The sequence below is a fragment of the Chelonoidis abingdonii genome, chromosome 1 (genome assembly GCF_003597395.2).
Source record: "Chelonoidis abingdonii isolate Lonesome George chromosome 1, CheloAbing_2.0, whole genome shotgun sequence".
Taxonomy (NCBI): Eukaryota; Metazoa; Chordata; order Testudines; family Testudinidae; genus Chelonoidis; species Chelonoidis abingdonii.
This window is the reverse complement of record NC_133769.1, coordinates 190,306,914-190,320,601: the sequence shown is the minus strand read 5'-3', so window position 1 is coordinate 190,320,601 and position 13,688 is coordinate 190,306,914. Positions and strand designations below refer to the sequence as shown.

Here is a 13,688-nt window from a genome sequence, read left to right as displayed (position 1 = left end):
CCTGCTCTAGAAGATGAAAAACTCCCAAACAAAATGATGTTTTAGGAAGTTGTGACCCTGCAGGTAGGAGGGACAAAATCTCCCCCCTCTTTCTCTTCTCTGCCACTTTCTATGTTTACTGTCCCAAACATACACACACAGACTACTAAGCCCGTGCACTGCCTGCAAAAGTGGAACTGAAGAGCAACAGAGGAATATAGCCAAAATAAAATCCATCCATTTAACAATGACAAGAATAAGCTCAGCAATAAAGAAATATAAAACAAAATAGGCACAAACTATGTGCTTTTAGCCCTTTCATTATGTTCTCCCCCGAGCATTTGTCACTTTTTCCATTCTCCGTTGTGTTCTCTCCATCCCGAGCAAACACATTATCAGTTACAGTATATGTGAATTATTCGCTGTAAGCTTCTTGGGGCAAAAGTTATTTTCTTACTTTATTGTCTAGATCATGCACATACGAAAAGTACAGTGCAACCAGTAACAACAATAACCCCCATTGCTCCAGGAATGACCATGTTAAGGGTGGAGTTGAACATGCTCTGATCCAGCTAACGGGTTGGGACATCGATCTTTTAAAAACAAAAAACAGCTTAAAGTACTCAGAGTGAGAGGATAAGGCTCATTAGCGTGCCGCAAAAGGCATTCTACCCTCCCCTACTCTCTGTAACATTGTTAAGGGAGGTGGACTCCTCCTTCTGTACACACACCCCCAGTGATTTTGGGGCTCTCTCCTCAATCATTTTTCCCTTCTCATATTATGAAGTAAGCATTTCTTCTTTGGATTTCATGCACCTTCCTCCCTTCCTGGAGTTATCATTCAGCAATATCCTGATATTTTTGAGGCTGTAGCCCTTTTAAAATTCATCTACTAATATTCAGTAAGCCAATGAAGAACCTATTATATCCCTGTTTGAGAATATTAGGGGGTGGTCTGAGTATATTTGATGAATAGTGGCAACATCTGGCAACCCCTGCTCAAAACCTTGTGGTAATCCAGTCTCAATATAATTAAGATATACCATAAATATATAAATCACTTATTCTCTGTGAAAAAGTCTTTTTCTTGATTCTATAACCATCATGAGTTAATAGAATCTCCAAACTTTACAACATATTGCTGTCTGAAGACAGAATTGGCACACAAACTTCTCTAATTTAACTTCTTAAATTTATTATAGCTAGCAGTGGTTCCAGCAAGCTAGTTTTACAAATAGATGGAAAATATTTAAACTCATTACTGTTAGCAAAGTTACCCACACTTCTCTTTCTACAGTTCTATTTTCCTTGTTATTTGGGGAGCTGTTGTATTGCAACTGATCAGAAAACAAACCTGTCAATACTGAGAGTATTTTAAAATCTTCGCAGAGAGGTTTGGAGATTACAAACACTGGTGAAAAATGTCTTTTGGGCATAAGTTTGAGACAATTCAGGAACTATTGTTTGTTGTTGCTTCATATTATGAAAATTAAATGAGTGACTTTATGAATCTCTAAGAAAGCAAGAGTAAAAGTGTATTAAGGGATACATTAATAAAATAATTTTCAAAGACATTAATTTAATCTACAAAATATGGAATCTGACATATTTAGATTAAATTTTATTTTAGATATTGAAATCTACTCAAAGCTAAGCATATGTTCCTCCTCTGGATATATGACAGATTTATTGTGCAATACAGATTAAGGGATTCTAAAACAATAAACAAGTTAGTATCTTTTCTACTTCTACATGCTGAAACAATGCCAAAGCCACAACAGTTATGGTTGCATATCACTAATATGAGGCTTGTATTTCACTTTCTTCTGGTCAGATAATTGTTATTGCATGCTACTATATTGTTGAATATAGAAATAAAATTTTTAGATGCACGGTGTCCTATTGTTAGAAAATTCATGCCAAATCTCCATGTAAATAATTGTAAAAGTCTGCACGTCTGTAAATCAATAAGGTATTTCCCCCTTATCAGTGGTTCATTCTATTTCAGGTGACCAATCCTAAATTTCATTTGACATTTGCTCTAGGTAACAACAGAATATGGGATGAGGAGCTGTAGATATAGTAAGGAATATATAATTATCTCTGATACCTGTAAACTACTGGGACTCATAGTGAAGATATCAGATGGCAATTTTTTTCTCCCCAAACATGTTAATAGGTTGGACAAAAATAAAATTTCCAGTCTGATTTCAATATGAGATGAAAACCAGTAACCATATTTTTAAAGACAACATTTAGTGATCTTTACATATGCAACTATTGTTAAATTTTACATACAGTACAACCAAGCCCAAGCTTTCAAAAACCATTATCTGGAATCCCAAAATCATGAGACTGCCTTAAAAATCATGAGATTTTAAAAATACTAAAATGTTTGGTTCCTTTTATTTGCCTTCTGGTTTTTGAGTCTCAGGATTCACATTTTCAAGGTTTTCTCTGCAAACATGAAGGCTAGACATTTTCATTTTTAACACTGAAAGATGAGAGGCTCACTGAATCATGTGACTCCAAGAGCTGCGGCTTTAAGAAAAATACCGAATATTGCAAGACTCATGATAAAACTGTGTGAGTTGGCAACACTGCTAAGGCCCTGATCCTGCAAAGAGCCTCTTGGGTTTGGTATGAGCCCTGCAGAAGTCAATTGGGCTCTGCCTAGGCATAAGGGCACATCTGTATGGTTTCAGTTATAGCACTGGGACCTAAATATATTAATAGTTCAAACTGTGAACATCATAAACCCAGAATATACATAGAATATTTTAAAATATGCTGTTTGATTAGTTAGTTGGAGGCTCTGTGAGATGGCTATATTTGTATAAGCCTGTGTGTGCAGTACACAAATTAGATCTGGGACCGGCAATGTTTGGGAGTGGGAGCCGCGATCGGCCGAACGTGCAGACGTGGCAAGTAAACAAACTGGCCCGGGCAGGCCGCATGCCAAATGTTGCCGATCCTGAAGTAGACGATGACTATATATCTCACACATTCAGAAGAAAATCATTCTATTGTTTATATTTCATTTGAATATGTCTCAATAATTTAAAATTGGTTAAAAAGGGGGGAAATGCTCAGTTAGTAACACCAAAGTGCTACATGGAAGACATGGGTTCAGTTTTTAACATGGGATCTTAAAATGGACTGTTCTCCCTATCAGCTAATCAGGGCTGAATTCCCACCACTGATCTGCACTGTGGACACCTGTTAAACATTCTGTGTTGGGTCCACATATGAAGCTCCCACTGCTACCAATGAGAGTTCTGCATACAGCAAAAAGGGCGGAGTGCTCAATCTTGCACCATTGAAATCAATGGGAGTTTTGCTCTTGAATTGTATGAGAGCAGGATCAGACCCAGAATATGCAAAAAGGATGTGTACTGCAGATAAAAGATCCATAGAGCAGATGACAGGGGGAGAACTGTGACCATAGTCTCCAGAGGGAAAAGGCTGGTATATATCGTATCACTCAAGAACTTCACAGCAACCTGTTTGGAATAGCAAGAATCTTGGAGAGTTGTCTCATCCCACTGAGCTGCAGCATATACACAGTGAGGTAGCTCCTATTATTACACGGGTAGGAAAATGAGATAAAAATAGAAGTGAGTCTAAAATCATTAATTGGATAAAAGCACTGTGGGTGAAATCCTGACCTCTGTTGAAGCCAATAGCAAAAATCTCACTGACTTCAATGGGGCCAGGATTCCTTCTTGTGATTCCATTTGGATTTATCTAATATCTTGAGTCACTGTGTCAAAAGTAGGAGAGAAACACCCAGTGAGTATAAATCCTTAGTCATGACCAGATCCATGAAGTTATCTCCTTACAGTCAGATGTCTGAGCACCTTTCAAAGTCCTGTCCCCCAAGCCAAAAGAGAAAGAGTCCGTCTAACAGATGGCTTTATACAGTGTTATTGACAACATCTGTGTGTCCCCATGCCTTCATTGCTGGTTAAGAAAGATGGCACAGAAGATTAATTCTTTACTGCAAGGAATGAGCAACTATGTTTTTGAACTAAATTATTGCCACAATTAAAAATCTTTTAAAAATGAAGAAAACTGATTCATTTCAGTCAGGACGCTGATTACCAATGTGTATTCTGTATAAACACAAAGGTTATGGAATTCTGACTAAAAGGTGGGTGAATAATTCATAATGAATCATTTATTCGACAATCTTCACTTTTTTCTCTTCTGTTTACAGATTATCCAAAGGCAGATTGTGATTTTCTCAAATTTAAACATTCTGGATAAAATTCACCCCTGTGCATAGGAGCAGAACAAGATTTTATGCTACTTAAGCCTTTAAAATAAGAACGTAGGAATCACCATGCTGAATCAAAACGAAGGTCCATCTACTCCAGTATCTGATCTCTAACAGTAGTTGGAATTAGATGTGTCAGAAGAGACTTTCATTATACATAGGTCTCATGCCAGCTCTCTGCACAGAAGTGAATTTTGCTGTGGCTTGAACAATTCTTGGTTTTCAGCATATTTGTGAGCAGTTCATTGTGTGTATTCCATATTTGAATTGCAAGGATAATCTGTTACATCACATGGCATTGCTTCTGTTTCCTCACTGGATTAACACAACTCTTATAAGTAGGTTTCTTGTGTGAAAGCTGAGCATAAAAATTTTTATTTTCCAAGAATGTTCTAAAAAATGTGATTAACTTAACCGTTTCTGTCATTAAACTCAGTAGCTAAAAGTCACAGGATGCCATCATGAGGGGGAGGGGTGAAACAAATTTGTTTACAAATTCAGACTGTTAAAATGAATTTATTTATAAATACAATGGATTTTTATACCACTGTTGACACAGCTGTACCTCTGACCGATATTTTTAAGTATGTTTTTCCAAAATAGATAATTGAAGCTTTCACTGTTCCACTTAGTCCCCAGATTCACTCCTCATAATGAAGATAAAGTGTATCCAGCACTAGTACAGCAACGGATAAAAAGCAGATTAAAAAATGACTATTTCATATTTTCAAACAGACCTCTGAATCTGAGACTGCAAATTGTACATGTGCATCCGTACACAGATTGCATGTTATAGATCAGTGATACTCAGACCTCAGTGGTTCAGGAGCCAAATTAGCATCACAATTACCTAAAAGAGCCACAAGTAGTGTGAATTTATTGTTTCATTTACTCGCTTGCTCTCTCTATATATAGATATAGATATCAGGATGCTCTCTCTCTATATATAGAGAGTAAACAACATAGCAAAAGCATCCCGATTGGTTAATAACTTAGACTGATGAATAATTAAATTACACAGTGTTTTGATATCATGTGCTGAAAAAGCCACAGGAGAGACATTAAAGAGCCACTTGTGGCTCGCAAGCCTCAATAGGAGTATCAATGTTCTAGATAAAGCACATACACCTCTACCTCAATGTAACTCTGCCCTCGGGAGCCAAAAAATCTTACCGCGTTATAGGTGAAACCGCGAACTAGCTTTGATCCACCGGAGTGCGCAGCTCTGTCCCCTCAGAGCGCTGCTTTACCATGTTATATCCAAATTCGTGTTATATTGGGTCATGTTATATTGGAGCAGAGGTGTATTTTTACCTGTGTTCACATATAGAACTGGCTATATGGGACACTCATAAAAGTTTTAAAGTCTATAAAAATATGTTCCTCAAAATGTAACATTCAGGTTTTTTTTTAAAAAGAGGTAATTCCTGAATATCCATATTTGTAGAAAACTCTACTTCATTGTTATCCTGTATTGTGGTAGCAAGCAGAGGTCTCAATCAGCACTGGTGCCCTACTGTGCAAGATGTTCTACAAACACATACAAAAGAATGGCACTTGGCCCAAAGAGCTCCATAACCTGTACTGAAATGTGCTATTATTTATTTAAAGTATGCAGCAGATACATAGGAATCCCACGTATTCATAACAATGTGAAAACTATATACAAAACATGTTGATTTCTTCCTGCCTATGCTACAGTAGAATTTATGGTAGCTGCTGGGTTTTGCTGCTTCCTGCTAAAGCCACAGACACTGAAGCTCTAAGAATGTACCTTCTTCTGGGACACTCTGTGCATCTTACAGTCTAAACAGGCAGACAGTGCAAGTGCTTTGGGTTCAGGCACATGTTCTTACAAACTGATTTGTTTGACTGACATGTTTTGCTTAGCAATTGGAAACATCTTTATGTAAGAGGAGTCAGGTCGGAACTTGAAAAAAGTTTTCTTTTTTCCAGAGCTATGAAAGTGATATCATTAATGATATTTGTTAACGGTTGATATTTTGTTTGATGGTGTACAAGACAGAAATAAAGGATGGAGCAAGATTCTCAGACATAACTAGTGATTTTGGGTCCCCAACTTGAGGAACCTTGAAAAAGCCTGATTTTCAAAAAGTGCTGAGCCTCTATCTATGGAAAATCAGGACTTTTCACCAAACCTATGAAAATTAGGTCCTTTCAAGTTGTCTCAAGCTGGGCACCCAAAGTCACTTGTCACTTTCCTAAATATTGGCCTCATTTTCTATCAGTGAGAGATTATAATCTGAAACACAAACAAAAACATTGCAGATGAGCCAAGAAGATGGTAATAACCGAGCTTTTTTTTTTTATTCAAAGAAAGAAACTGGAATGGTAACAGCGGGTGGGTTTGCACTGGAAGGTCCTGTGAAAGAAGAGTGTGTTTGGAGAGACTTCAGTGAAAGGAGGTTTACCCTTGGAGTACGGGGTTGGGAGGATGTTCTAGGTGTTGATGGCATCACGGAAGAAAGCACGAAGAAGAGAGTCAGAGAACTAAGTATGGGATGAGGCTAACATTACTGTCAGAGTGAAAGGGGTGAGGTAGGATACAATATGAAACAAAAGAAGCGATAAAACTAGGAGAATCTACATTAATTTGACTTCTCTTGTTTTGCCTGTCAGCAGTAATTTTAGCTGTCTTTACGACCTGTTCAAATGTCCATTGAAATGGATGGAAAGGCTGCTATTTATTCAGTGGGTTTTGGATCAATCCCTATATGCATTCTGGAAGTAAAAATACTCTGTGAAAAAAATCTCTGTCTCTGTCCACTCATTTCTCTCCCAACAAGCAAGTAACCTGCTTGAGACGTCCAGTGTTTTTCTGTGCTCTCGGAAGTTGAGGCAACATAAAAGTGATGGGACTTGCCAGCTGCAGAAAGCAGGATTAAAGCTATACTCCATGCATGAAATATGGTGCAAAGTACATCATGAACACACACAACAATGGAAATCAAGTAATGAAAATCCTTTGCTGATGCCAGAATCATTTAATACAACAGTGACTAGGCAAGCAGAAATTCAAGATGTAGAAGCTCTGAGCTCTAATATGAATCAACCTACCACTATAGGCACACTAAAAGAGACTTGAGGAGTCGATGTTCTGCCCAGAGTCATTGCTACCCAGTTGCTTTTCACAACAAAAAAAGCAATTAATTTTAAATATTGATTTCAATTTAACAAATCTGTATTATCATTTTGTAAAGACACCGTTGGTTGACCCTACCTCCCACAGTTGCTATGCCATCCCCATGGTATTGAAACACTGCCTGTGGATTGTCAACAGGTAATAGTGCTTGAGATGCTGATACATGAGAAGGAAAAGGCAGATTGACAACAGCCAGCTTGAATGGGAGAACTTACCAAGGTTTAAAAACCTGTAAATACCAATACAAACTGTGGGGGAAATGAGACAACAGGAGAGCACGAGGGAGGAGAAGATGAATGGAGAAAAAGAATAAATACATATAAGATTGGGAAAATAAACTCTGCTCCCACCCAGGAAATATTTCTTGAGATGATCATATTTTGTTTTAACTGGAAACTGACAATATTGGCATTTTCAATATTTTTGCAATAGATTTGCTGATGTTTCTCTAAGAATACTACAGAAGTTCCTTAGGAATTAGTCCCTAAAATCTTAAGAATATTTCCCATCAATAAACTAACTTCTTTTTATATTTTTTCTTACCTGTACAATTTATTATAGTGGGCAGACCTCTGAAAAATATATGACAACAAGCTGTAAAAGAAAAAAAAAGTGTTAAAATATAATCCATCTCTCACTTCCATAATTTTAATAGTAAATTAATAATCAGAAACAAGAAGTTCCTATCACACAAATTTTGAACAGTAAAAATATACTAACCCTGGTACAGCTTAAAATCCATCAAATGCCTACCTCACTAGAAGTTAGGGCCCTGGATGACGGATCGGATTTATATTAACAACAACAAGCACCATCACCCATAACCATCTATGATGTCCTACTGAGAAACTAATGATTGTAGTTACCAGTGGCCATGATTATTCTTTTTGCTAAAATAAATATATGGGGCTGCTGCCATATATAAGTACAAAAAAGGCTCTAGAATAATTTCCCTTCTAACATTCCTAATATTCAGAGATTTTTAACGTCTGCTAGAAAATGTAAAAAACTCAAAATAGTTTGATGCTTTTTGAAATATTGGTTGCTTCTCTCTCTCTCTCTCTCTCACACTCACATACATACACACTCTCTCTCTCAAAACACAAGTACAGGTTGCAAAGTCAAGCACTCAAAAGTTAAGCTATGCCTGAAGTAAGTCTGCCCTATGCAACCTTAAATTGGGCCCCTTATGGATATGTATTATCATATAGTGTTTAATTACATGATCATATGCTATTTTCCCCGACAGGATCCCTGCTCATTTAATGTACAGGACGGACGGTGCTCAATTAACAAGCAGCCATTCAATATTTTGTTCTAACTATATTGTTCAATGTGCCACCATAGGCCTTATTTACCGCACACTATTTAAACCCTGCTCTGAAGACAGAATTATGAATTTCCTCATGGATTTTTCTATCACAATGTGTCACAAATACTACTTATCTTCACGAATCCCCTCTGAGATAAGGGATTGGTATTATAGCCATTGTCCAAATGGCGACCTAAGGCACTGAAAGTTGGAGGTCAAAGGTTTCTACCAATTTGAGACAATGGTTGCCAGTTGTGGTTGGATGTATTCCTGGTGGTTTCATCACACGACAATCTCAAATGAAAGATTAATCTTTAATTCCTGGAGACTTTAGGGCAATCCTGCAGGGTTAGCAACTCTGTTTGAGACACCTATGACCCGCTATATAATTTTTTATTTAGCATTATATAGTAATTTATGTATTCAAGCGCAGCTCCAACCTACTTCAGTTACGGTTGTGAATGCTCAGCACTTCTGCAAATCAGGCCCCAGAGTATCAAGTTGGGTACCCAGAAAATGAGGAACACACAGTTAGTGACCACCCATGCAAACTTTCATTTAAGTGATTTGTTTAGCACTACATAGGAACTCTATGGCAGAGGCAGGGATAGAATCCAATTCTCCAGGGCAGCATTCAATTGCCTTAACCACAAGACCTTAATTTTCTCTTCATGTAATCTCCTGTCTTCTTCACTACACATCTTCCAACAAATGTAACAAATGAAGCAGGTGTCCTACAGTCAACAGTTTCCTTCACTGCACAACACACAGTCATCTCCAGATGAGATTTTATAATAGGAAGCATTGGGCAACCTTAATAATAAGCAGTACTACAAGCCCCATCAATAATACAGAAAGGGAACTCCTTTCCTTTCCTTCAAAAGTATAATTGTAACTGGTTTCAGTTATACTGTAAAGTATGTGGAAATGTATTCATACACACATCAGGTTACAATGCCTAGCATTATTTAAACGAACAAGAAACTGACTGCAGTCATGTGCACAATTTTGGAATGGACCAATAATCAGGCATGTGGATGTACAGAAACATATCACAAACTCAGTTAGATCAACCCATCTAACTTCAGCACCTAAAACACAAGCTGTTAATGGGTCATATTCTCCTTTTCGTTACACCAGTGTAGCTCTAACAAAATCACATGGCACTAACGTAACAGAAGAGATTTTGACCCAATATCTTATTTTTAGAACTGAGAATTGAGTCAAGCAGCCCTTGGGCAGGGACATACCCCTGCCATCTCCTCAGCTTCCTGTCTGAGATATGTTGCAGTTTCTTCTTTCCTTTTTCAGCAAGATTAATGGAAATTATTTTTTTGTTCAAAACATAGTCCAAATCTGGCAATTGAATTTGCATACGTGGAACCCTGAAGCTTCTCAGATCTTTTTGTGGATGGAATTGTGTGCCTGCACTGACCCAAAAGCAGGAACACTTGTCACAATTAGCATTAATTTGTTCAAAGAAATCCAAGAGCAGAAACAAACTAAAGCCTCAGCAAAGCAACAGTCCAATGAAAGGTCATATATGAGATATGAAACTCTAAAATGAGAGGAGGGGGAAGATCACCTTCAACTGCTCAAAAATTCAATGATTACTTAAAAACCGATTCATCAATACTCAAAATATGTCTGTGAAAATATACAATCCAAAAGTGTAAGCAAGAATATTAGTACAAAATGAGTTAGGATTTAACATGTGCATTTTCATGTTCAATATTCTAATTACCTTCAGGATTTTATTTTTTAAATTCAGGACCAAAGGCATCTTAATTACATTTTAGCCTTAACAATGTAGTAGAAGTTTCCATTTTAGATGCTTCTTCTTCCCTAATACTTACTGAGACACACAAAAGCATACCAAAAAATGGCTAAAAATGCAGAATTAGACCCACAATTATTTATGATGCTCCAGAAATGGGGTGGACACATAGTGACAATTTAAGCAGCCATAAATATTCTCATCACTGAATTTATTTAACTATCGTTATTAGTCTGAGCCTCCACTCTGTGAATATGTCAGTACCTGCCTTTTTCTTTCTTAGTTGTACACAGTTGTATACAAAACTTGATTCTGCTAGCAGTGGGTATTTTGACATTGGTTTCATTATGAATAGGAAGAGGCCCTACATTCCTCCTATTCTTTCCATTACCCTCACTGATATTGCATCGACTCTTTGATTCTATAAAAATGTTTACTGAAGGTGTTTCAGCAATGCCTCATTTAAATTCTTCTCACAAAAAAATGTTTTCAGAACATGCTATGGGGCATTTAAATCTAAAATCCACAAGATTCTAACCATGTGGGTGAAAGCATATACTGTATCATAAAACCACCAGCTTGAAAGATTATGTAATGGATTTTATGGTTATCCTACTCTCTTGGAAGAGGCCTACAGTGTCAATATCATTGCTTAAGCACATATTTACATAAAGATTGTTAATACTCTCATCTAGTATTGCTAATAAAAGCCCCATACAGATTCGACCTGGATATCGATCTTGAGGGGGGAGGGGAAGGATAACGCAAAAACTGTGGAAAAGAAAGATTAATAAGGATTAGATGAATAATAAATGAAAGGTTGTAATATTGTTCTCCTCTAAGAATTCAGGACTTGCTTTACAGAATCCCTTTATTGGAAATTTCATACAAAACAGAATTGGAACAGGTCTCACAGTAATTAAGAAAACAAATCCAGAACGAAGAACACCATCCAAACCATTAAGTCTTGCGGTAGTTTGGAAAAAGTCACCCAAATGCTTCTTGAAACCCTAGAAGCTCTTGGGAATGTCTGTCCCACCTCCTGAACATAATTGACTGTGTATATGCACAAGGAACAACAAATTTGAGTCTTCTTCAGTAATGATGGTTGTAATATGTCTGTACATACAGTACAGCTGTTTATTAGGAACAAGATGGAGAACTAATTCTTAAACAAATACCTGCATTTAAAATATCCCTACGGAAATTCTATTGGAAGAAAAACAGGAAACTTTTGTTCTTTTGTGCAAATTTGTCTTTCCGCTTCAAGGAATCTATCAGTCTGGAACAGAGGTTTTTTTGTTTTTGTCTCATAGTTATTGGAATTAAATTCCTTCAATAGGAGATTACTATCTTTTTAATAACGGGCACAATTTTGGAATTCACCTTCAGGCTGGCACAGAATTTAAATTTCTATACTTTAGGAATTCTACCGAGCTCTTCTTCTAAGAAGAATGGATATTCTCAATCAACAATGACCCCCATGAATTTCAGGATTGGGAAGGCTTTCTTCTCTTCATGCTTTCCCATTTTGAGGGAGGCCTTGGTACTCTCACAGTATAATTCTCACAATCTAAAGGGCCTCTTTGACCTTGCTTATCAGTTTCTCCATAAATTCAAAAGCTGACCTTCTGGTTTGGAATCTGGCTCATACCATCAGGAGGAATTCAGAGCAGATGATATGAAGAGCAGGGAAGAAATTTTTTTTAATTTTAAGTTTGCTTGATGCTCCCACCTTGTCCGTTTTTAATCTTCCCTCATCTTAGAAGCAAGCACAGCTCAGGAAGAGCAGTATTCTGAAGGGCGAGTTCTGAAAATCTCAGAAAACTGACAGGGATTCTCAGAGATGGATGTGGAGGACAAGAGATGCAAGAGCATAAGAATCCCTCCAATCCAAATCTTGCTGGACAGGATAGCGGTACAAATTTTTCAAGGGGCTTACAGAAAGGAAGAGAGAGGAAAATGTTTTAGGATCATGCTGTTCTTGGTTCTGGATTCATACACCTCATAAAAAAATAGTAAGAGGGCCAAAAAAATGCCACCACGACTAAACAACATAGTAAAAGAGGCAGTCAGAGGCAAAAAGGCATCCTTCAAAAAATCAGAAGTCATATTCTACTGAGCACAATCGAAAGGAGCATAAACTCTGGCAAGTCAAGTATAAAGTCTAATTAGTCAGGCCAAAAAAGAATTTGAAGAGCAACAAGCAAAAAGACTCAAAAACCAACAGCAAAAAAATGTTTAGGTACATCAGAAGGAGGAAGCCTGCCAAACAATCAGTGAGGCCATAGGATGACCAAGGTGCTAAAAGAGCACTCAAGGAAAACAAGGCCGTAGAGGAGAAGCTAAATTATTTCTTTGCATTGGTCTTAACTACAGAGGATGTAAGGGAGATTCCCACAGCTGAGCAATTCTTTTTCAGTGACAAATCTGAGGAACTGTCCTAGACTGAAGGGTCAATAGAGGAAACTTTGGAACAAATTGATAAATTAAACATTAATAAGTCATCAGGACGAGATAGTATTCGCCCAAGCGTTCTGAAGAAATTCAAATATGAAATCATAGAACTACTAACTGTGGCATATAACCCATCATGTGAATTAACTTCTGGACCAGATGGCTGGAGCATAGCTAATGTGACATCAATTTTCAGAAAAGGCTCCAGAGGTGATTTTCACAATTACAGGCCGATAAGCCTAACTTCAGTACCCAGACAAACTGGTTGAAACTGTAGTAAAGAACAGAAGTATAAGACACATAGATGAACATGATTTGCTGGGGAACAGTCAACATGGCTTTTGTAAAAGGAAATCACACCTCAGCCATCTATTAGAAATCTTTGAGAGGGTCAACAAACATGTGGTCTCTCACCAAAGGTTCTTAAGCAAAGTAAGCAGTCCTGGGATAAGAGGGAAGGATCTATTATGGATGAGTACTGGTTAAAAGACTAGAATCAAAGGGGTTGGAATAAATGGTCAGTTTTCAGAAGAGAAAGAGGTAAATAGTGGTGGCCTGCAGGGATCTGTACTGGGACCAGAGTTGTTCAACATATTCATAAAAGATCTAGAAAAAGGATGGCAAAATTTGCAGATGGGACAAAATTACTGAATATAGTTAAGACCAATACTGAGTGTGAAGAATTCCAAAGGGATCTCACAAAACTAGGTGACTGGGCAAC

The 13,688-nt window shown here is 37.3% G+C and overlaps 1 long non-coding RNA gene across 1 annotated transcript in view; it reads right to left on the bottom strand.

Annotated features, from left to right (window-relative positions):
- The window catches only part of LOC116815473 (uncharacterized), an 83,200-nt gene extending 75,192 nt beyond the window's left edge, over positions 1 to 8,008 (bottom strand). Inside the window, exon 1 of the long non-coding RNA XR_004371498.2 lies at positions 7,965 to 8,008. This is a non-coding gene — a long non-coding RNA (uncharacterized LOC116815473). The remainder of the gene's footprint in view (positions 1 to 7,964) is intronic.
- Between the last annotated feature and the right edge of the window lie 5,680 nt (positions 8,009 to 13,688).